Source organism: Acanthochromis polyacanthus, chromosome 22 (genome assembly GCF_021347895.1).
Source record: "Acanthochromis polyacanthus isolate Apoly-LR-REF ecotype Palm Island chromosome 22, KAUST_Apoly_ChrSc, whole genome shotgun sequence".
Taxonomy (NCBI): Eukaryota; Metazoa; Chordata; class Actinopteri; family Pomacentridae; genus Acanthochromis; species Acanthochromis polyacanthus.
Window position 1 is genome coordinate 5,916,764 of NC_067134.1, and position 25,985 is coordinate 5,942,748.

General features: G+C 42.4%; 4 long non-coding RNA genes across 4 annotated transcripts; 2 read left to right on the top strand and 2 right to left on the bottom strand.

Annotated features, from left to right (window-relative positions):
• Positions 1–2,142: 2,142 nt before the first annotated feature.
• On the top strand, positions 2,143–3,177 carry LOC127532210 (uncharacterized). The gene is made up of 2 exons (XR_007939615.1): positions 2,143–2,310; positions 2,971–3,177. It is a non-coding gene; the product is annotated as an uncharacterized LOC127532210 (long non-coding RNA).
• Positions 3,178–5,023: 1,846 nt separating this feature from the next.
• Positions 5,024–6,495, bottom strand: LOC127532212 (uncharacterized). Its single transcript, XR_007939616.1, has 3 exons — positions 6,150–6,495; positions 5,313–5,421; positions 5,024–5,153 (listed from the first exon to the last, which is right to left on the bottom strand). It is a non-coding gene; the product is annotated as an uncharacterized LOC127532212 (long non-coding RNA).
• Positions 6,496–11,990: 5,495 nt separating this feature from the next.
• LOC127532208 (uncharacterized) lies at positions 11,991–13,883 on the top strand. Its single transcript, XR_007939607.1, has 2 exons — positions 11,991–13,377; positions 13,461–13,883. It is a non-coding gene; the product is annotated as an uncharacterized LOC127532208 (long non-coding RNA).
• LOC127532207 (uncharacterized) lies at positions 13,879–15,161 on the bottom strand. Its single transcript, XR_007939606.1, has 2 exons — positions 14,879–15,161; positions 13,879–14,378 (listed from the first exon to the last, which is right to left on the bottom strand). It is a non-coding gene; the product is annotated as an uncharacterized LOC127532207 (long non-coding RNA).
• Positions 15,162–25,985: the final 10,824 nt, after the last annotated feature.

The following is a 25,985-nucleotide window of genomic DNA, read 5'->3' on the forward strand; positions in this document are numbered from 1 at the left end:
AAGAAGTTATGATTATTGTTTTTTTTGATATTGAGAAAGCATATGATTCAGTGTGGAGAGATGGTATACTCATTAAACTTAATCAAATGGGTATTGGTGGAAGAGTTTATAACTGGATAATAAATTTCTTAACGGATAGAAAAATTAAGGTAAAAGTAGGAACAACGTTGTCTCAGGATTTTGAGGTAGAAAATGGTATTCCGCAGGGAAGTGCCATTAGTACAATATTGTTTAATGTCATGATTAATGATATTTTTTCAAATTTAAACTGGAATGTTAAATCAGCCCTCTATGCAGATGATGGTGCTATATGGATGAGAAGCAGAAATGTGGCTCATGTAACCAAAAATGTGATGAATGCGATTCAGGAGGTAGAGAGGTGGTCATATGAGTGGGGGTTCAAACTTTCAGTCAGTAAATCTTGTTACATGATAATAACAAATAAAAGGGAGATTAATAATATAAATCTAACGTTGTATGGGCAACCTTTGCAGAAAGTGAATGAGTTTAAGTACCTAGGTCTATGGCTGGACAATAAATATACATGGAAAACTCATATTCAACATTTAGAAACAAAATGTAAAAAATCAATAAACCTTTTACGAGCTGTTGCTGGGTGTAATTGGGGAGCAGACAAACAAGCATTACTGGACATATATAAAGCATTGATGAGGTCAGCCATAGATTATGGTTGTATAATATATGGAGCGGCAGCAGTAACTACTCTCAAAAAAATAGACAGGTTACAATATAGGGCTTTGAGAATCTGTACAGGACTCATTAAAACAACACCAACTAATGCAGTCATAATAGAGGCAGGAGAAGTACCACTGGAGATAAGAAGAGATATATTTGCATTAAATTACTGGGTAAAATTAAAAGGGTATGGAGGTGAGAATCCCGTGACTAATACATTAGAACAGTGCTGGGAGTATTCCACATTTAAAAGGAGAGGATTTGGATGGGAGATAAATAATAAGGTGAAACAGCTTAACATGGAGAATTTGGATTTTGCAATAGCTAATCCAATAAGTAATGTGCCTCCATGGTTGTACCCAGAAATAAAAGTGGATATGTGTATTTTAGAAAAGAAAAGAGAATGGTGTAGGGCAGAAACTGGGATAAAAGTAAATACATATGTGAGGCAAAATTATTACAGCCACCTTAAAATATTTACAGATGGATCAAAAAATGAACATGAATATGTGGGTGTTGGTATTTTTATCCCAGATTTCAATATATGTATATCTAAAAGAATTTCGAATCAGTTATCAGTTTACACAGCAGAGGTGGTGGCCATTATTGTATGCTTGCAGTGGGTGGAGGAAGTCAGACCAGATCGGGTGGTGGTGTGCACTGACTCTGCAGCAGCTTTACAAAGTATACAGACAACTAATTCAGACAGAGAAGATCTTCTAATGGAAATACAGCATAGCCTATTTAGACTACATCGGGGTGGTATTGATGTTCAGTTTTGTTGGGTACCAGCACATGAGGGGGTGAAAGGGAATGAGATGGCAGACAAATTAGCCAAAGCATCACTTAAGGGAGAAATAGCACTGCATATTCAATTAGGCAGAGGAGAAGGGAAAACAATAATTAAAAGGAAAGGACTGGAAAAATGGCAGAAAAAGTGGGATGAAGATAAGAAGGGTAGGGGATTTCATAAAATTCAAAAATCAGTGAAAGTTAATAATTACGAAGAAAGGAGCAGGAGGGAAGAAATTGTCATCTCACGTTTACGAGTAGGACACACTGGGCTTAACAATATCATGTATCTGTTAGGGAAACGAGGAGATGATCTATGTGAAACATGCAGAGTTAAAGAAACCGTGGAACATGTGGTGATGCAGTGTAGGAAATTTTCAGTGGAAAGGGAAATGTTGGAGAGGAAAGTTAAGGAGTCGGGTAGGAAGTGGAGCCTAGTTGGAATATTGGGAACAGAAGGAGAGGGGGAAGAGATAAGGAAAGGGAGGAGGGCGCTACTTGTGTTCCTGAGGGACACAGGGTTATTAAATAAGATATAAATAGGTAAATAGAAATGACTGAATGATGATACACACTCTTGTGCAGTAGGTGGCGGTATGCACCTTAAGTTGTTTGCGACCCGCCATTTAAAAAGAGAGAAGAAGAAGAAGAAACGCAAATGCATTCTCAAGTGGCGCAGGAAAGTGACGTCACGGACCCCCCCTCGTTCTGGCCCCTTCTGCATTTTACGGCATTTTAAACAATGCCGGCTCATTGCGCTGCATTTAATTGCACATTACGTCGAACGTTGGAGACAAGGAAACTTGGAATAACTTTCCATAGGTAAGAATTTTTTTTGGTTCTTTTTTCATTGTTAAATCTTGTTCAGAGTCTATGAGAGCTAACCAGTTAGCCGCTAGCAAAACACGAACGCAAGCTAACAGCTGGACAACCAAACACCAGACGATTATTAGTAGCTGTAGTATAGCTGTACAAGCAGTAGTAGTAGTAGTAGTAGTAATACTAAAAGTACAAACAGCAGTAATAGTAATACCAAAAGTTCAAGCAGCAGTAGTAGTATAAATAGCCGTTAGAGTAGTAGAAGTGTCAGCATTTGTAATAGTATTACAAGTTGTAGTAGCAGTGACAGTATCAGCAGCAGTAGTTGGTGTATTACTACTACTAGTAGTAGTCGCATTACTATTAATACCACCAATACTACCAATAGTAGTTATAAAGCCTAACTCATATATATCCAGATTAGCATCTATGTTCTTCCTCCAAACCCATTTTATGATTGGGATTCAGGCAATTCTTTAGGACTGCTCTCACATAATTGAAAGGTTACTAAACAATGTTATACTGATCAAATTAAATAACTTTGGTCTCCAGAATATTGGCTACTTCTGTTCTTTGTCCTTAATTTAGTAGCATGATTTATTTTTAGATATGCTGTTGTGTACAGACATATACTTTTTTGTCTATTGTTTTTACTCCATGTAGGTTTCCCAAAGACTTTCGGCTGAGGAGGAAGTAGGAAGCAGCTTTGAGGAGAGTGGGGTTTGCTGCAAGTGATGAGTTGGTGCTCTGCAGCAAACATTTTAAACCTGATGAGTTTGACAGTGTGGGGTGTGAAGTGTTACTTACTCAGGGAAACACACAACAATGTACCTGTGTATTGTAAATGTAAATAAACTGTATTCTGTTCCAGTCTGCCTCTATCTTGTTCTAATCTCCTTCTTAGATGTATATAACAGCCTAGAGAGAGAGAAAGAAATAATTAAATAATTGATTAATATTATTACTTAAGTTGTTTATTGTAAAAGTTAAACAATCCTGTTCTAGTCTCTCATTGTTATATGCATATATCATCCTAAAGAGAGGTATAAAAAAAGAAATAGTTAATATTAATAATTGTGCTTATTGTAAATGTAAATAAACTCTATCCTGTTCTAGTCTAGCTCCTTGTTATATGTATATATATATATATATATATATATATATACACACGTGGACAAAATTGTTGGTACCCCTCAGTTAAAGAAGGAAAAACCCACAATTCTCACTGAAATCACTTGAAACTCACAAAAGTAACAATAAATATGTGGCGAGACGAGGGGGTGTTACGGAGCGGCTGTAGTATGACAGTCTTGGTCAAATCATACACTAACTATATTGTTACCGACAACGCCACCTGGGGAATTTCGCCCCAGGAAGTAAGTTTTCAATCAAGTTCACCCTTAAGGCACACAAGTTCGTTTTACTCAGGGGCGAGGAGACACGTTTCCATTCAAAAAAACATATTCTTTATTTAACAGACAAGTTAAAACACTACAATACCATTCACACAGGGACAAATGAACGGGGGAAACTAAATTAACGCTGAGGCTTACCGGGGTGTGTAGGCTACAGGTCGGTGGAGAATCCCCAACCAAAAATATAAGCACCCAGGCACACGTGACAGTCACACACAGCACACACTCAGTGAGGAAACCTAGAACCCAGGGAAGCACAGCACACGAGAAGGGGGGGGGAACCCCACCACCAAGTCACCTCCACCACCACCGGACCTCAGCAACTAAAGGGAACAACACAAAAGAAATTAGTGGGGTCACATTAACACAATTCAATTAACAAAAATAATAACCTCTGCCCAGACAAAATATCAAAACCAAAAGAAATTAGATAACAAATTAAGCAAACAGGCAGAGAAACTGAATAAAAACTAATGAGAACAAAAACAAAAGAAATAAACAAATGTGGAGAGGGATCTAACCCCACTATTCACAATCGCCACATTAAAATACCTACATTAAATGCCAATTAAAACCTTGGTGCAAAAGCAACAACCAAGAGACAAAACAAAAGCAAAAGCAGCATAAAAGGAAACAAAGACAAAGCAGCAGCGGTCCCCCGTAGCTGGTGGCTATGTATGTTTCGAGTTCTGGCCGCAAACCTGGTCAGCAGATGCTGACGTCACTCACGCACCATTTGCAGACGTCACTCGCACCATTAGCAGAGGGATCTGAGGACCCGACGAATCTGTCATTAATGAGTTCGCGTTTGTATACAAAAATCAGAGAGTGCAGGAAACTACCTACCAGTTAGCAGGTCAACCAGTATGACACACACACCACGAAAGAGGGAGAGGGTACCGCACAGCTACCAGCGTCCACCTACAATCAGGCTATAATTAGCCACGGTAATTATCAGCCGTGTAACAGGCAGAGAGGAAGACACTCACCACAGCAGGCCATTCAGATGACACACACACATGAGCCTGGAGAGCACCAAGTCGGCCACTCTGTAGCACAACACAAAATCATTAGCTCCCTGCTACGCGAGACAAAAGCATCAGGTGAGCAGACAAGCCGCGTTACCTGTCCGAAGCAAAGCGTCCGGTCCGGAAATGACATCACCTGTCAGGAGCAGCGAGAGAGAGATGGCAGGTAGGGATCGCCCCTCTTATAAGTGGGTGCGCCTCGGGTGGTTGGCTAGGTCATTGCCAATTAGGCATGACCACCCACTGATGCCTGTACTGCACACAAGGTTTTCATTCATCTTCTGGATGTTCTGGAGCATGGCAGAGGTCACGTCTTGGTGTCTTCCGATCTGTTCCAAGAACCGTTCCTCTGACCTCTCCAGATACTGCAGAGGATCCACAGCAGCTTCCTGGTTCCCTTTTCCTGCATAAAAGCACCAAAAAGTACGAGCTGTCAGTAATTATTTTCTATTTTCATAAACACAGTTAACTTAAAGTAAATGTTCTATTTTGTGATTTTAGGATGGGTCAAAAGATAACATACTGATCATGTTGATGTCTGCATAGTCTAAACAGATCTTACTTGATTTGGTCTGTAGAGAGGAGGACAGTGTGGAGGAGCTGCAAGACGGAACCAGTAAGCTGCAGACTAGTGCTCCTGGTAACTGGACCTCATCATCCAAGGCCGACAACTAAATAAAATGAACAAGACATGCTGTTGATAGCATCTGTAATACAAATGATTTTATCCATTAACTGATTTATTGCTTTGTCCATACAATGTTAGAAAGTGTTACAAATAATACCTGTAATAATTTCCAACAGTGATAAATGCCTTGTTTTATTTTACAACAAAAAACACCAAAAGCATGTGTGTATAAGAAATCAGTGCATTGGATTTCCACATCTGCAAAGCTAGAAAATCACACATCAGAATTTTACCTTGAAATTATGAAAATAGCTGCAGATTACCAGTACTCTTTACTTCATTGTGTTAACTTGATCATTTGAATCAGTTTTTTAGACTTGTATTACTGATACGAAACATAATCAACACATAAATTAAAATGTGTTCGCAAAGAGTTCACTGGTTCTTCAAGGGAAATTTCAATGATAACCATATAGTTCAGTAATATGATTAATGGGTCATTGTGTAACAGCGTGGGAGGTTCTGAATACAGGTCTTGGACTGAAATATTGCTGCTGCTTTCCTCCGGTTTTATAAGGAGTTGTTTCATAGCTTGTTAGCTTACCAGCGGCTAACTGGCTGGCAAACAATAGTTGAACGCCAACCTCTAATCACTGATCCGGTGTCCGGACCGCGTTAACTGGCGGAACGTTCATAATACTGATGTGGGACTGTTGTAGCTAGCGTATTCATAGTAGGATAACAGCAGGATGTTGGAGAAATAAAACTTACCATTATCAGGATCGCTGGTCTGCATGGCAGACTCTTAGCGCATCGCACTGCTTGAATGTCTGTGTGTTTCAGGCCGATTTTAAAATAAAACTCAATAAAATTCTCGTCCGGGTGAGTGTCCTTCGTTGTCGCTTCGCCATACGGACATGTCCCTTCCGGGGCTCGGTAGGAAAAAAAGATTTGATATATATATAATGAAAGTTGATATATATATAATGAAAGTCGATATATATATAATGAAACTTGATATATATATAATGAAAGTTGATATATATATATAATGAAACTTGATATATATATAATGAAAGTTGATATATATATAGTGAAAGTCGATATATATATATAATGAAAGTCGATATATATATATATAATGAAAGTCGAGATATATATATAATGAAAGTCGATATATATATAATGAAAGTTGATATATATATAATGAAAGTTGATATATATATATATATATATCAACTTTCATTATATATATATCAAGTTTCATTATATATATATCGACTTTCATTATATATATATCAAGTTTCATTATATATATATCAAGTTTCATTATATATATATCGACTTTCATTATATATATAATTTCCTAAACGGCATGCCATATATATATATATATATATATATATATATACATATATATATATATATATATATATATGTATATACACACACACATATATATATATATATATATATATATATATATATATATATACATATATATATATATATATATATATATATATATATATATATATGTATATATGTATATATATATATGTATATATGAGTTTGTGCCTCATCTATGGAGGGAAGTTTTCATGTTTGTGTTGGACCAGAACCAGTGGAGGCAGGTTCCAGCTCAGTGTCACGTACATTCTGGTTCCAGTTCTTCCACATTCTTCAAACTTTGGTTTCTGGGGAGCGGCTGTGACTGAAAACAAAACAACACGTCAATCAGCCAGAAGTATGAGGAAATCTAAAGCGGTGAATTCCACCACTCCTTCAACAACAAACTGAATCTGATGCTCTGTTTTCTGCTTATTGGACTTGAATGTGCAGAACTGCAGTTTGATTTCTGTCCAATGAGAAGACTGTGATTGTTGAAGGAGGTTGTGACAATAATCAGAGTTTTAGATCTTCATCTCCAGCCTCCAAAAGCTACACTTCATGTTTTTATTTCTAAAACCTGCAGATGAATTCCTTCATTTCATCCAGATAAACTCCAATCTCACACATTTACCTCAAACTGGTGCAGAAAATGGTAGAAAAACTCTGATCTGACAGAGAAGGAGATGCTTCATAGTACTAGTCCACATTCAGAGGACCTCATGTTGTTAAAGTCATCTGGAACCAGGACTGAGGAACTGCAGGAGCTGATTGTCTGATAATGTGACCTTAGTTGGTCCATGAGGGCTACAGATCTGACCTTTTTATCAATCAGTTCACAGTTAAACCAACAAGATTCAACATGAAAACACAATAAGAAAGAAAAGACAGAATGTAAACTAACAGCAGCTCATCAGACTGTCCCAATAACCGACTGCCAGGGGCGGCTGGTCAACAGAGGGCACTAGGGCGCCGCCTCCTCTGTCTCACGTCATGTAGAGTCACAGCCCTTCCTTCAATAAAACGTTTTTAAAATTACATTTACATGTAACAAGCAAAATGGATAATAGAGCCTGTAGAGAGTTACTAAAATGTATAATTTGTAATAAAAAGTCAGATTAGAAATGTCCGACGTTGTCTACAATTACTAATAGTGCACATATATCCGGCCGAGGCGCACTCATCTTTCCCCATTGACTCTCGTTATAACTTTGACATGCGCAGTTTGTTTCTCTTCAATACAAGAGACAGCAGACAGCAGGGTGCAGGCTGACCACGCCCTGTGGGTCAGTCTGAATGATATTGGTGGTCCACAATTCAAATGCGTTATCAAACTTGTGTTGTTACAGGTTAGGACAGTGAACTCTCATCAATTTTACTGCTCTTACACTTGATTCCACCTACTGCTCTGGGTGGAAAGAGACCAGGAAAGGTGTCTGTGTCCCGGGCTGACAAGCATCTTGTGGTCTTCAAGAAGGTTTGTATTTTTTCTTCTGTATTTTCGATGTATTTTTCTATATTTTACATTAATTAGTCTTGTAAACAGTTCTATTATAATATTAACCATATAATTTTTTATCTCTTCTCCATAGACTGGAACAAGCATTCAAGAGCATCTTGATGCCATCACTACGAACACTCAACCCTGTCTCTTGGCTGTTGGAGCGAGGAAGAACGCTATCCACCAGTTCTTCGTCATTCTCGACAAGAATGCCATACCTTGCAGGTCATCCTCTTCTCTTGGTGCTTTTGATGAACTGTTTAAGGCGCACTTTGTGTTTGGGACATCATACAACATGTACGTGTTCATCCACACCACTGTGTACAACATTGATGTCAGCAAAGTCAAAGAGAGTCCTCGTGTTGCAGAAGTAACGATGAGGTTGCTTCTGTAGTGTTTGACATTGGTCTTCCATCATGAAGTGTTTTGTTTGTCAGGCTGAGTTAACTAGTTCAAACATGCTTGTTCGCAAGGGTGTAGGTTTGCATCGGGACGGTAGGGACATAACACTACCAACTTTTCAAGAGGGTCAAGTTGTCCCCACCAACTTTTAAGCAACCTTATTTGCATTATATAATGAGTTCAGTTATAATGTTGATTGTCTTCCCATATGTTGTAAGGATAGAACTGACCCTACCATTATTAAGTGAATTATTTTCATTATGTTCAGACTTACATTTACCCCTTTTCACTTGCTGAATGTGCCGGTCCAATCAAACGTGCGTTTGATTGGCTGATGACTTGACACCCCCCCCCCCCCCCCCCGCCACACACACACACACTCACACATCCCCGACAGAAATACACAAGAAATAAACATGCCGCCTTCTCCACCCCCTTCAAAGAGGAGGGATATTAGAAGTTTTTTTTGGCCAGCAGCAGCAGCAGACGACACTGTAAGTAATGTAAAAAGACGTCAATGTTGTGGACGTGGGGAACACACCACTAATGCTGCTACTGAAAGTCCGACCTGCATCAGAGTTAGCATAACATTAAACTGTGTGAACTTGCTAACCTGCTAAACTCGAGTAGGAAGCTGCTTAGAGAGAATTGTCCTCCTGTATGTGTTTTCTACTGTTAACGTTAATTAAACTGTGAGAAATGTAGTGAACTCTGCTGGAAAATATAGAACCAGAAAAACGTGAGCAAGAAGCTGCTTAGAGAGAGAGGTCCCAGTCTGTGTTTCACAGGAAAGTGTTGACAGTCAAAAAAAAACCACATGCTGCTGCTTTTCTTCTGGTTTAGAAGGAAAGAAGGCTAGAGCATGTTGTGACTTTACACCTTTGAAACCAAATACCTATTAGTGCATTTATTTATTAATTAAAATGTATTTAATTACTATCACCTGAACCAATACACATGAAAGTTAGTATAAGTCAATACAGATTTATTTTGCATTGATCATTTAGCTTATCAATTAATTAGGTTCATATTTGTGAGAACTGTAGCCCTGACCCCCGTTCACCCAATCTGTTTGGTCTAATTAATGTCCCGTCCCCAGCAAAAAGTGTACATGCAGGTGATGCTGTTATATCGTCCCTACCAATGTGGAGACCAAACCTACACCCATGCTTGTTCGACATTTACGACTAGTTCATGGTTACCTGCCTGGAAAAAATCTAAGCCTTAAATGCATTCAAACTGGATGCGGCCGTGTGTTTGGTACTTTTTCTGGTTTTAGGAAGCATTTGAACACCAAACACACTGAATGTGCTGAACAACAGATTGACAACAATGTTGACTTAAACAGAGTAGAAGAGGCAGCGACAATTAATGTAGATGAGACAGCCACAACATCTGAGTCAAGAAACTCTAATAGTTGTCTGGATATGTGTGCCAATGCTGTTGCACAACTTAAGGCAGCTGGATTAAATCAGTCTACTGTGAATGGTTTTGTCTCATCTATGGAGGAAGTGTTTTTTGAGATTCATAGGCAAAAGATGCAACTATGCAGTGTTAATGTCCACAGGACACAGACAGTAAGGACAAATTAGACCTTTTCTGTTTAGATGCTGGACTCCACAGTAGAGTAGTGGTTAGCACTTTTGCCTCGCAGCAAGAAGATCCCCGGTTCAAATCCCGGCCTGGGATCTTTCTGCATGGAGTTTGCATGTTCTCCCTGTGCATGCGTGGGTTTTCTCCGGGTACTCCGGCTTCCTCCCACAGTCCAAAAACATGCTGAGGTTAATTGGTTACTCTAAATTGTCCGTAGGTGTGAATGTGAGTGTGATTGTGTGTCTGTGTATGTAGCCCTGTGACAGACTGGTGACCTGTCCAGGGTGTCCCCTGCCTTCACCAGAGTCAGCTGGGATAGACTCCAGCACCCCCCATGACCCTAGTGAGGATAAAGTGGTGTACAGAGAATGGATGGATGTTTAGATGCTCTTGTTCTGGAGGGAGGAACAGCCACACAGTTTGAGTTTGTGCAGAAGTGGCTGCGCTACGCACCGGATAGGGCAGGGGGGACTGGACGCTCTAAATTCCCAATACAACCGACTTCTGTTCTTGTCTTTTGTTCTTTTCTTATTCTTCTTTTTGTTGATGTAGAAATAATTCTGGAATTCCTGAATAAGTTGGTGGAGGGAAGTGGGAGATCACACACATCACACAAGACAACACACACATGCGCGTGCCCACACACACACACACACACACACACACACACACACACACACACACACACACACACACACACACACACACACACACACACATACCCCTGAAGTTGTTCCTTTTTTGTTCGTTTGTTTGTTTTGTTAAAAATTCAATTAGCATAAATTGTAATAAAAGTTCTTTTGTAAAGTCCTCTGCTGTAATTATTTAACCCTACAGTAAAATGTTTTCATCACCTTTTCCACATCCTGGCTGGACACAATGCAGCGCTTTCACCGTTTGAATGTAATTGAAACCACATTGATTTATAGTTGAGTAGAAATGTCAAGGTTGTTTCAATGTTCCTGATGGTTGAAATACCATTGGTCTGTGGTCAGAATTTCAATGTTGTTTCAATATTAAAAAATGGTGCAACATGATGTTGAATCAACATCAGAATTCAACGTTGATTCAATGACTTATAGTTGAAAAAAATAACATTGATTGAATATAGTTTCAATAACTGCTTGCTGTCTGGGTCCAGACTTTGGGACTGTAGATGTTTTAAATGTCTTTCATTGCTGGTTCTGACTCTGGTTCTGTCCAGTCTGACATGGATCAAGTCTTGCTGGTTCTGGTTGTGGACAGATGTGTGGATGTCTGCTGCTCGTCTGGACCTCGTCGTTGCTGCTTCCACTAACCAGGACTGTCGCTGCTGAAGCTGTTGGATTTTACACAGAAACAGTGTGAAGCTGTAAAGTTTGTGCCTCATCTATGGAGGGAAGTTTTCATGTTTGTGTTGGACCAGAACCAGTGGAGGCAGGTTGGAGCTCAGTGTCACGTACATTCTGGTTCCAGTTCTTCCACATTCTTCAAACTTTGGTTTCTGAGGAGCGGCTGTGACTGAAAACAAAACAACACGTCAATCAGCCAGAAGTATGAGGAAATCTAAAGCGGTGAATTCCACCACTCCTTCAACAACAAACTGAATCTGATGCTCTGTTTTCTGCTTATTGGACTTGAATGTGCAGAACTGCAGTTTGATTTCTGTCCAATGAGAAGACTGTGATTGTTGAAGGAGGTTGTGACAATAATCAGTTTTAGATCTTCATCTCCAGCCTCCAAAAGCTACACTTCATGTTTTTATTTCTAAAACCTGCAGATGAATTCCTTCATTTCATCCAGATAAACTCCAATCTCACACATTTACCTCAGACCGGTGCAGAAAATGGTAGAAAAACTCTGATCTGACAGAGAAGGAGATGCTTCATAGTACTAGTCCACATTCAGAGGACCTCATGTTGTTAAAGTCATCTGGAACCAGGACTGAGGAACTGCAGGAGCTGATTGTCTGATAATGTGACCTTAGTTGGTCCATGAGGGCTACAGATCTGGGGCCTATTTCACGAAGCAGGTTTAGTGAAAACTCTGAGTTTCTTAACCCTGAAATGAGGGAAACTCAGAGTTTTCCGTTTCATGAAGCGAGGTAACTTAACCCTGAGACAGAGGGGTAACTCTAGCCTGTTTCACAAAGAGGGGTAACTTCAACTCTCGGTCAGTTACCGCAGTAACAGACTCTATGACTCTAACCTGGTCTCCAGCAGGTTTATCTGAGAAAACCTCCAGTTTCTCTCCGTCTCCGCCCTCTTTCAGCCACACGCTGTTTCATTTCCTCATTCATTCAGTCAGTAAGCGAGCGAGTTTTGGCGTAGAACAGCTTTTATTAACGATCCAGTGGATAAAGGAGCAGCATTACTGCACAGATCATTAAATATTCGTCGGTAGATTGTTATCAGACCGAGCATAAATGTTCTCACATTTCCGGACAGTTATCGGTTTGAGCGGTACCGTTTCGTGATCGTTTCAAGTCCATAATCTACATAAACAACCTAATCCGTCCTTACATTTACATTACCAACCAGTCATGCTCTCACATCCAGCAGATATTGTGTGTTGCGCTGCGGTTCTTTGCAAATGGAAGTTTTTATATGATGTCAGAGATGCAGAGTAAGACAACTGTATGGAGGACAGTCAGAAAAGTTTTCCTGGCTCTGAAACCACTTTTACCATCATTGTGGACATAAACCTGTCAGAACATCAGGAGGATCCACAGGATTGCAGGTGAATGATGTAGAGATCTGTTACATTCATTTAAATCATATTCTGTTAATGACATTGTGCTGCAGCCTCAGACTGGGATCAGTCATTTTAATTTCTTTTAGGATTTCCCAGTGTGATTGGCTGCATAGATGCACACACATCCCCATCACAGCTCCCTCACATCATGAACAGGAAGTCCATTCACAGCATAAATGTGCAGGTAGGCTACAGGTAGACTGACTACTGTTTCTAAATGTTAAAGACTGCATCATAGTTCAACATCTGTCATTCTCTGCACTGTCCAGATCATATGTGATGCTGCATACATCATTTCTAATGTGGAGGCCACGTGGTCTGGGTCTGTTCATGACTCCAGGATTTATGGAGAGTCTAACCTGAGCAACAGACTGCAGCGTGGTCAGCAGCATAAAGGTTTTCACAATAGAATTCTCTTGTCTCTCTCCTTTAATATGCTCTGATGTATCCACTATACATTACAGGAGAGTTTGATGGCCTTCTGCTGGGTGACAGGGGTTACCATGACAACCCAGGCTGATGACCTCATACCCTGACCCTGAACCAGGCCCCCAACAGAACTTCAACCGGGCTCACTGCAGGACCAGAGCCCGGGTGGAGATGACCATAGGCCTGCTGAAAGCCCGTTTCCAGAGCCTACGTCTCCTCAGGGTGACCCCTGAGAGGGCCTGTGATATTACTGTGGCATGTGTTGTTCTTCATAATATTACCACTATTAGAGGAGAGCAACACCCTGCCCTACAAACTGAAGACCCAGATGATGAGCCCATCCACCTGCAGCTATCCAGGACAGCAGAGCAGTCAGAGACACCGTATGCAAGAATCACTTTAGAGTTTAAGTCTCCATCATCACCACCACAGCAAATAAAGACATGATACACATTTCATTTGCTCTTCTTTATTTCCTACAAATAAACAGTTCAGTTCATGTTCCAGTAGTTAACATAATTCACCTGTGACCATCACCACCTCTAACTTGTGCTCCAGTATTTCAGTTTCCAGATCTGTCCTCCTAATCTGTTTTTGGATTTTTCTCAGCAAATGCAGTTTGTAAATCTGTTTTACTGATAACTGGGAATGCATAGAGGACATTAAATTCTACAGTTGCACATGAATTCCACAGAATGAAGCTCTGGTGTTTCCTGAACATCCATCTCACTGTGTCAGTCTGTGCAGTGGAAGCTGAGGAACCATCCTGCTGCTGTCCAGCCATGCTCTGTTAAAAAGGATGAGAATGTGCAACACTTCAGTGTAGGCTAAATGTCACACTCTATATTCCACCCAGAATGTGAATGAGAAGAGAACTATCAGTAACATAGCTCTGTATGCCTTTCTGGATCCCCCTCTGTAAAGGCAGCAGACACAGTTTCATCCTCTTCATCCTAGATCAGTGACATGTTTCAGTAAACTTAAACTACACTTAAAGTACACTAAACTTACAGTTACAAGGTCTGTGGTGTGAAGGAGCCAAAAGACAAAAAAGACACAATAGAGAACTATATAATCATATGCATATATATGCATCTTTTATTCCACCGTTTTACAGACATCTGCTTTCTTTCTGTTGGCTGAGCAGAAGTCTGTGTTAGTTTAAATAGGCTTAATTATTTAACAGAACATGATATGGATGCAGACATTTAGGCTATGTGTGGATAAAACAACTGCACAGTCAAACAGCCACTTAATATTTAGGCTACTTTACAATGTAAAACATGATCAACATGAAGTACCTCCATGAGATAATGAACAATGTTTTTATATTTCATCTTAAGCTGCTGTCCCGTCAGGATTTCCTCTAAATGAAATAACTTCATATTCTACCATTCAGACAGTTATTCCCTGTAATATTATTACGATTACAAAGGACTACATTTAAACTTACGCATTGATCCGGGCTGTTCTCCACGCCGTCTCTCTCTCTTTTACAGCTGCAGCGGTGTTGCACTTCTTTCTAAAAACGTGTTCAAACTCGCCATATGAGCGCGTTAAAAACTTCCAGTTCAAAAACGCAGCCTTTTGCTTCCCCGTTTCCATGGTGACTCGTCGAATCGGGGTTCCATTGATGCTGTCTTTTCAGAGTTGCGGTGCACGCGCTGAACTCCGGGTCAAACTACTCCGAGTTGATTAAACCAACTCAAATCAGCCGTTGTGAAACCGAAAACTCAGAGTTTTATATCTCAGAGTAGATCAACTCAGAGTTGTGGAAGAAACTCAGAGTTTGTAAAACCTGCTTCGTGAAACAGGCCCCTGACCTTTTTATCAATCAGTTCACAGTTAAACCAGCGAGATTCAACATGAAAAGACAGAATGTAAACTAACAGCAGCTCATCAGACTGTCCCAATAACCGACTGCCAGGGGCGGCTGGTCAACAGAGGGCGCTAGGGCGCCGCCTCCTCTGTCTCACGTCATGTAGAGTCACAGCCCTTCCTTCAATAAAACGTTTTTAAAATTACATTTACATGTAACAAGCAAAATGGATAATAGAGCCTGTAGAGAGTTACTAAAATGTATAATTTGTAATAAAAAGTCAGATTAGAAATGTCCGACGTTGTCTACAATTACTAATAGTGGACATATATCCGGGGCGCATTCATCTTTCCCCATTGACTCTCGTAATAACTTTGACATGCGCAGTTTGTTCCTCTTCAATACAAGAGATAGCAGACAGCAGGGTGCAGGTAGAGTGCCTATATAATGAGAGTGGCGACATGAGGGGTCCAAATAATTTTGGTCACGTGATCTATAGGAGCCATTTTGTTTCCTATTCATGAACGCCGGTTATGCCTGTTAACGTTGTTTACAACGCAGAGAGTAATTCTAGGTCCTTTTTGGCTTCATAAATACCTGAAAAATGACGGGCTGTTGTGCCTTTGGGTGCACAAATCGATCGGAGAAGGGATTACACATGTTTAGATTTCCCAGGAGTAGTGAAAGAATGAAACTGTGAAAATAAAGTCCGGAGAGTGGGATGGAAACCGACTTCATGGTTTTTGTGCCAGGTTAGTCCATGCATGTACTTTCATGTTATGATGTATGGGTGAATGACAGATAGAAAAGTTTGATGTGATTTTAGGCAGTTGTGGTTATTTTGACTTTGACCGTTTTCATGCATGGAGATGCATGAAATACGGGCCGCTGAAGTTTAACGGGGTAACCCGTTAAACTTCAGCGGCCCATCTGAGCTTCGACAACAGCCTCCCTGTTCATTCACATGATTTCCAATTCAACAAACAGCTGACAGTTTTCTGTTTCCTATTTTCTGTTTTCCGTCCAACCTGCAGTCACTTATCAGCCTCATATGACCCGAACAGGCTCCGTGTTGTTCACCTGTTTCTGGTCTGTTAGCCGCCGTTAGCATGAGGATGCTGTTAGCCATATGCTAACAGCTGCAGCAGCGTACAGGCGGACCGGAAAACGTATTTTACTAAATTGACCGAAGCTGCAAGCTCGATGATAGAAACATTATACACCCATGGAAAGCTTAGATTCTCACGAATCCGCCGGTATAAACCACTTTCAGATGTGATTACCACAGCGGGTAATATAAACACATTTGTCCAACAAACAGCAAATAACGTAAACAGCACAACTCACCTTTGAAGGCTCAAAACTAGTCACAGATGAAAATATTCCACAAAAAATGGCCATAATCCAACCTTGGACATCCAGACAAAACAAGCCAGTAAATTATTTTGTCCAAAACATGTCTTCAAATCAGTAAACAATCCATAGTTTTCGTGAATGTGCACCTCGTGCTGCGCGTCCCATATTGAGTGAATGGAAACAAAATGGCTTCAAATCCCCAGTTGTCGCCACTCTCATTATATAGGCACTCTAGGTGCAGGATGACCACGCCCTGTGGGTCAGTCTGCACTGAACTGTCGCTCATCTTCAGCAACACAGAGTTCAGGAGTTGCAGTGATGCTGTGGCTCTGTAGCAGCTCTTCATGAGCAACAATCTTCAGGACACCTTCTCAGAGACTGTGTCTCTCCTGAAGATCCTCATCACGACTCCAATGACGACAGCTGAATCTGAGAGGTGCTTCTCAACACTAAAAACAATCAAGACCTTCCTCAGGAACACGATGTCGCAGGATCGTCTTAATGCACTGGCCATGCTCTCTGTGGAAAAGAAACTTGTCAGGGAGACCCCAGATTTTAACCACAGAGTCATTGAGAAATTTGCATGTCTCAAAGACAGAAGAGCAAAACTTACAGAAAAAAACACAGATGTAGAGGTGCTGGCTTTAATCTCTAAAATGTGAGGATTGACTTTTTTAATAATGTAAATAGAAGTGTTAGTTGACACAAGTGGCACTTTAGACTGAAAGCCTGTTGATTTATATGTTCTGAAATCTGAGGAATTACTGTTTTTCTTTATTTTCATTGTAAATATTTAATGTTAGTTGACAGAAGCACTTTGGGCTCAAAGCCTAAGATAAGATAAGAAGGTTTTATTTGTCACATGCTCAGTTATACAGAGTATAATGTCTCATGGTTTCACTATTTTTTATTGCTTTGATCTTAAATATGCAGATTTGCTGTTTTCTCATTGTCATGTACAGTTGTTCATGTAAAAGTTAGCTCACAGAAGCACTGTCTGCTTTAAGCCTTATCGTTAGGGGTTTTTAACAAAATGTCCAATGTTTGTTGGTTTCACAGGTATGGATTTGTTTTTGTTTACGCGAGTATGTAAATATAAATATGTTGTTGACAGAAGAAGCACTTGGCACTCTTTGAAGCTGGAAAAATGAATTGTTTTTTTATTTTACTTTTGAAGTAAAAAAAATAGATTTGCATATTTATACATTCTTAATTTGTTTAATGATAGAAAAGGAGATTTTAAGGGTTTGTGTACCAATTACAACTTATCTGGAGCAAATCATATCAAACACTGGGGAGATCAATTCAGATTCACTCGCTGCTAACATTTACGTGCATTTAATTGTCTATCTGACTCAGCAGTAGTGCTTAGTGTACCCTCCTAGTGGTGCCTAGTAATAGCACATCAACTGACTGTGAACATAATTTACATCAATTCTTGTATTCCGGTGTTGCCGACTCTGCTATTTGGTTTGGTAAATTAAGTGCACCCCCCCCAAGACAAAAATTCACCAGCTACCACTGATAAATATATATATATATATATATATATATATATATATATGTATATATTCCCGTCATGATGCTGCGTCACATGGGTCTCCATGACTACGGCAACAAGATCCACACGGCCCGCTTCGACACCATCAGAGACAAGAAGGTTCTCACCAAGGATCTGGAAGGAAACTCAAAAGTGCTCAGAGTCTACAGCTGATCCCCCCACACTGTCACCTGTGGGGTCCCCCAGGGCTCTGTCCTCGGTCCAACCCTCTTCACCATCTACATGCTCCCCCTTGGCCGTGTCGTCAGCAGGCATGGAATACAATTCCACTGCTATGCTGACGACACTCAACTCTACCTCAAGGTCACCCCTTCCTCCACCCCCCCATCCTCTGTTACTCAGCTGGACTCCTGCCTGGAGGAGATAAAGGCTTGGATGAGTGAAAATTTCTTACAGCTGAACAGCTCTAAAACGGAAGCCATTCATATTGGCACTCCACACCAGCTCCGTTCCTCTGTCATGTCCTCTGTCTCCTTTCTCGGTCACAACTTTCCTCTTTCTCCCTCCGTTACTAATTTGGGTGTCAGGTTTGACCCCCATCTTAGCTTTGATCATCATATATCTCACATTTGCAAAACCTCCTTCTTTCACCTCCGTAACATTGCCAAACTCCGGCCATCTCTCTCCCGTCCCGCTGCAGAGAAGCTCATCCATGCCTTTGTCTCCTCCAGGCTGGACTACTGTAATGCTCTCCTCATTGGGATCCCTGGCAAGAGCCTCCAAAGGCTCCAGTATGTTCAGAACAGCGCTGCCCGGGTCCTGATGAGGATGCGTAAACATGATCACATTACCCCCATCCTTCGCACTCTGCACTGGCTTCCTGTTCACCTTCACATTCAGTTCAAAATCCTTCTTCACACCCATCACTGTCTGCACGGTGCAGCCCCCACTTATCTCACTGAACTCCTTCACCCACACACTTCAGCCAGAACCCGGTCAGGTCAACTACACCGTCTGCGCCCGCCCAGGACTCGGCTCAGGACCATGGGCGACAGGGCCTTTGAGGCTGCTGCTCCCCGTCTGTGGAACGCCCTCCCCGACCACCTCAGGGCTCCACAGACGATGGATTCATTTAAAAAAGGGCTGAAAACCTTTTTATTTCGTACCGTCTTCTCTGATTGATTTTTATTGTTGATTGCTTTTACTGTATTTAAACTTTTAAATTATATTATATAGTTTTTTTATCATTGTTTTTATTGTCTTCTTGATTGTGTACATTGAGATTTGTTTACAAATGTAATGTGCTTTATAAATAAAATCCATTATTATTATGATCTCTGCCATCGTTTTTGTATCATTTTCATATAAGAACATCAGATTCAGTTTGTGGTTGAAGGAGTGGTGGAATTCACCGCTTTAGATTTCCTCATACTTCTGGCTGATTGACGTGTTGTTTTGTTTTCAGTCACAGCCGCTCCCCAGAAACCAAAGTTTGAAGAATGTGGAAGAACTGGAACCAGAATGTACGTGACACTGAGCTGGAACCTGCCTCCACTGGTTCTGGTCCAACACAAACATGAAAACTTCCCTCCATAGATGAGGCACAAACTCATATATACATATATATATATATATATATGTATGTATGTATATATATATATATATATATATATGTATATATATATATATATATATATATATATATATATGTATATATATATATATATATATATATATGTATATGTATACACATACACAGATATACGAGGGGTGATAGATAGATAGATAGATAGATAGATAGATTAAACCTTTATTAATCCCACAGCAGGGAAATTAAACATTGTACAGCAGCAGATTGGACACTTATTTACAGCAAGATTTTTTTGAAATTGCACAGCGTCATTATTTACATTTTTATTGCAGTTTGTAAATGGGTGAACAGAAACTACTGGGAGCTTGATTGTAAAGTGTGACTGCAGCAGGAAGGAAGGAGCTGCGGTATCTCTGCTTTAGACACCACGGGTGAAGCAGTCTGTCACTGAAGGAGCTGCCCACTGATCTTACTGTTTCCTGCAGGGGGGGGGGGGGGGGGGGGGGGTGTCCTTCATGATAGACAACAGCTTTGTCATCATCCTCCTGTCTCCCACCACCTCCACAGGATCAAGGGGGCAGCCCAGGACAGAACTGGCTTTCTTTACCAGTTTGTTTAGTCTCCTCCTGTCTGCAGCCGTGATGCTGCTGCTCCAGCAGACCACTCCATACATGATGGCTGATGCCACCACAGAGTCATAAAAGGTCTTCAGAAGTGCTCCCTGCACCCCGAAGGACCTCAGTCTTCTGAGCAGGTGGAGTCTGCTCTGACCTTTCTTGTAAAGTGTGCTGGTGTTAGTAGTCCAGTCCAGGTTCTTGTTCAGTGAACACCCAGGTACCTGTAGGAGTCCACAATCTCAATGTCTGTTCCCTGGATGTTCACTGGTGTAGGAGAAGTGTGTCTGTTCCTGCTAAAGTCCACCACCAGTTCCTTGGTTTTCACCGCATTGATCTGGAGGCCGTTCATCAGGAACCAGTCCACAAAGTCCTGGTTAAGTTCTCTGTCCTCCTCCTCATCTCCGTCTGTGATGAGACCGACGATGGCAGAGTCGTCAGAGAACTTCTGAAGATGGCAGTTTGTGGTGTGATGGGAGAAGTCTGCAGTGTAGAGGATGAAAAGAAAGGGGGCAAAGACAGTCCCCTGTGGGCCCCCATACTGCAGACCACAGTGTCGGACACACAGTCCCCTGTGGGCCCCCGTACTGCAGACCACAGTGTCGGACACACAGTCCTCTGTGGGCCCCCGTACTGCAGACCACAGTGTCGGACACACAGTCCTCTGTGGGCCCCCGTACTGCAGACCACAGTGTCGGACACACAGTCCTCTGTGGGCCCCCGTACTGCAGACCACAGTGTCGGACACACAGTCCCCTGTGGGCCCCCGTACTGCAGACCACAGTGTCGGACACACAGTCCTCTGTGGGCCCCCGTACTGCAGACCACAGTGTCGGGCACACAGTCCCCTGTGGGCCCCCGTACTGCAGACCACAGTGTCAGACACACAGTCCTCTGTGGGCCTCCGTACTGCAGACCACAGTGTCAGACACACAGTCCTCTGTGGGCCCCCGTACTGCAGACCACAGTGTCGGGCACACAGTCCCCTGTGGGCCCCCGTACTGCAGACCACAGTGTCAGACACACAGTCCTCTGTGGGCCTCCGTACTGCAGACCACAGTGTCAGACACACAGTCCCCTGTGGGCCCCCGTACTGCAGACCACAGTGTCAGACACACAGTCCCCTGTGGGCCCCCGTACTGCAGACCACAGTGTCAGACACACAGTCCTCTGTGGGCCCCCGTACTGCAGACCACAGTTTCGGACACACAGTCCCCTGTGGGCCCCCGTACTGCAGACCACAGTGTCAGACACACAGTCCCCTGTGGGCCCCCGTACTGCAGACCACAGTGTCGGACACACAGTCCCCTGTGGGCCCCCGTACTGCAGACCACAGTTTCGGACACACAGTCCCCTGTGGGCCCCCGTACTGCAGACCACAGTGTCGGACACACAGTCCTCTGTGGGCCCCCGTACTGCAGACCACAGTGTCGGACACACAGTCCTCTGTGGGCCTCCGTACTGCAGACCACAGTGTCGGACACACAGTCCTCTGTGGGCCTCCGTACTGCAGACCACAGTGTCAGACACACAGTCCTCTGTGGGCCCCCGTACTGCAGACCACAGTGTCAGACACACAGTCCTCTGTGGGCCTCCGTACTGCAGACCACAGTGTCGGACACACAGTCCTCTGTGGGCCTCCGTACTGCAGACCACAGTGTCAGACACACAGTCCCCTGGGGGCCCCCGTACTGCAGACCACAGTGTCGGACACACAGTCCCCTGTGGGCCCCCGTACTGCAGACCACAGTGTCAGACACACAGTCCCCTGGGGGCCCCCGTACTGCAGACCACAGTGTCGGACACACAGTCCCCTGTGGGCCCCCGTACTGCAGACCACAGTGTCGGACACACAGTCCCCTGGGGGCCCCCGTACTGCAGACCACAGTGTCGGACACACAGTCCTCTGTGGGCCCCCGTACTGCAGACCACAGTGTCAGACACACAGTCCTCTGTGGGCCCCCGTACTGCAGACCACAGTGTCAGACACACAGTCCTCTGTGGGCCCCCGTACTGCAGACCACAGTGTCGGACACACAGTCCCCTGTGGGCCCCCGTACTGCAGACCACAGTGTCAGACACACAGTCCTCTGTGGGCCTCCGTACTGCAGACCACAGTGTCGGACACACAGTCCTCTGTGGGCCCCTGTACTGCAGACCACAGTGTCAGACACACAGTCCTCTGTGGGCCCCCGTACTGCAGACCACAGTGTCAGACACACAGTCCTCTGTGGGCCCCCGTACTGCAGACCACAGTGTCGGACACACAGTCCTCTGTGGGCCCCCGTACTGCAGACCACAGTGTCAGACACACAGTCCTCTGTGGGCCCCCGTACTGCAGACCACAGTGTCGGACACACAGTCCCCTGTGGGCCCCCGTACTGCAGACCACAGTGTCAGACACACAGTCCTCTGTGGGCCCCCGTACTGCAGACCTCGCGCTGCGCGTCCCATATTGAGTGAATGGAAACAAAATGGCTTCAAATCCCCAGTTGTCGCCACTCTCATTATATAGGCACTCTAGGTGCAGGATGACCACGCCCTGTTGGTCAGTCTGCACTGAACTTTCGCTCATCTTCAGCAACACAGAGTTCAGGAGTTGCAGTGATGCTGTGGCTCTGTAGCAGCTCTTCATGAGCAACAATCTTCAGGACACCTTCTCAGAGACTGTGTCTCTCCTGAAGATCCTCATCACGACTCCAATGACGACAGCTGAATCTGAGAGGTGCTTCTCAACACTAAAAACAATCAAGACCTTCCTCAGGAACACGATGTCGCAGGATCGTCTTAATGCACTGGCCATGCTCTCTGTGGAAAAGAAACTTGTCAGGGAGACCCCAGATTTTAACCACAGAGTCATTGAGAAATTTGCATGTCTCAAAGACAGAAGAGCAAAACTTACAGAAAAAAACACAGATGTAGAGGTGCTGGCTTTAATCTCTAAAATGTGAGGATTGACTTTTTTAATAATGTAAATAGAAGTGTTAGTTGACACAAGTGGCACTTTAGACTGAAAGCCTGTTGATTTATATGTTCTGAAATCTGAGGAATTACTGTTTTTCTTTATTTTCATTGTAAATATTTAATGTTAGTTGACAGAAGCACTTTGGGCTCAAAGCCTAAGATAAGATAAGAAGGTTTTATTTGTCACATGCTCAGTTATACAGAGTATAATGTCTCATGGTTTCACTATTTTTTATTGCTTTGATCTTAAATATACAGATTTGCTGTTTTCTCATTGTCATGTACAGTTGTTCATGTAAAAGTTAGCTCACAGAAGCACTGTCTGCTTTAAGCCTTATCGTTAGGGGTTTTTAACAAAATGTCCAATGTTTGTTGGTTTCACAGGTATGGATTTGTTTTTGTTTACGCGAGTATGTAAATATAAATATGTTGTTGACAGAAGAAGCACTTGGCACTCTTTGAAGCTGGAAAAATGAATTGTTTTTTTATTTTACTTTTGAAGTAAAAAAAATAGATTTGCATATTTATACATTCTTAATTTGTTTAATGATAGAAAAGGAGATTTTAAGGGTTTGTGTACCAATTACACCTTATCTGGAGCAAATCATATCAAACACTGGGGAGATCAATTCAGATTCACTCGCTGCTAACATTTACGTGCATTTAATTGTCTATCTGACTCAGCAGTAGTGCTTAGTGTACCCTCCTAGTGGTGCCTAGTAATAGCACATCAACTGACTGTGAACATAATTTACATCAATTCTTGTATTCCGGTGTTGCCGACTCTGCTATTTGGTTTGGTAAATTAAGTGCACCCCCCCCAAGACAAAAATTCACCAGCTACCACTGATAAATATATATATATATATATATATATATATATGTATATATTCCCGTCATGATGCTGCGTCACATGGGTCTCCATGACTACGGCAACAAGATCCACACGGCCCGCTTCGACACCATCAGAGACAAGAAGGTTCTCACCAAGGATCTGGAAGGAAACTCAAAAGTGCTCAGAGTCTACAGCTGATCCCCCCACACTGTCACCTGTGGGGTCCCCCAGGGCTCTGTCCTCGGTCCAACCCTCTTCACCATCTACATGCTCCCCCTTGGCCGTGTCGTCAGCAGGCATGGAATACAATTCCACTGCTATGCTGACGACACTCAACTCTACCTCAAGGTCACCCCTTCCTCCACCCCCCCATCCTCTGTTACTCAGCTGGACTCCTGCCTGGAGGAGATAAAGGCTTGGATGAGTGAAAATTTCTTACAGCTGAACAGCTCTAAAACGGAAGCCATTCATATTGGCACTCCACACCAGCTCCGTTCCTCTGTCATGTCCTCTGTCTCCTTTCTCGGTCACAACTTTCCTCTTTCTCCCTCCGTTACTAATTTGGGTGTCAGGTTTGACCCCCATCTTAGCTTTGATCATCATATATCTCACATTTGCAAAACCTCCTTCTTTCACCTCCGTAACATTGCCAAACTCCGGCCATCTCTCTCCCGTCCCGCTGCAGAGAAGCTCATCCATGCCTTTGTCTCCTCCAGGCTGGACTACTGTAATGCTCTCCTCATTGGGATCCCTGGCAAGAGCCTCCAAAGGCTCCAGTATGTTCAGAACAGCGCTGCCCGGGTCCTGATGAGGATGCGTAAACATGATCACATTACCCCCATCCTTCGCACTCTGCACTGGCTTCCTGTTCACCTTCACATTCAGTTCAAAATCCTTCTTCACACCCATCACTGTCTGCACGGTGCAGCCCCCACTTATCTCACTGAACTCCTTCACCCACACACTTCAGCCAGAACCCGGTCAGGTCAACTACACCGTCTGCGCCCGCCCAGGACTCGGCTCAGGACCATGGGCGACAGGGCCTTTGAGGCTGCTGCTCCCCGTCTGTGGAACGCCCTCCCCGACCACCTCAGGGCTCCACAGACGATGGATTCATTTAAAAAAGGGCTGAAAACCTTTTTATTTCGTACCGTCTTCTCTGATTGATTTTTATTGTTGATTGCTTTTACTGTATTTAAACTTTTAAATTATATTATATAGTTTTTTATCATTGTTTTTATTGTCTTCTTGATTGTGTACATTGAGATTTGTTTACAAATGTAATGTGCTTTATAAATAAAATCCATTATTATTATGATCTCTGCCATCGTTTTTGTATCATTTTCATATAAGAACATCAGATTCAGTTTGTGGTTGAAGGAGTGGTGGAATTCACCGCTTTAGATTTCCTCATACTTCTGGCTGATTGACGTGTTGTTTTGTTTTCAGTCACAGCCGCTCCCCAGAAACCAAAGTTTGAAGAATGTGGAAGAACTGGAACCAGAATGTACGTGACACTGAGCTGGAACCTGCCTCCACTGGTTCTGGTCCAACACAAACATGAAAACTTCCCTCCATAGATGAGGCACAAACTCATATATACATATATATATATATATATATATATATATATATATATATATATATATATATATATACATATATATATATATATATATATATATATATGTATATATATATATATATATATATATGTATATGTATACACATACACAGATATACGAGGGGTGATAGATAGATAGATAGATAGATTAAACCTTTATTAATCCCACAGCAGGGAAATTAAACATTGTACAGCAGCAGATTGGACACTTATTTACAGCAAGATTTTTTTGAAATTGCACAGCGTCATTATTTAC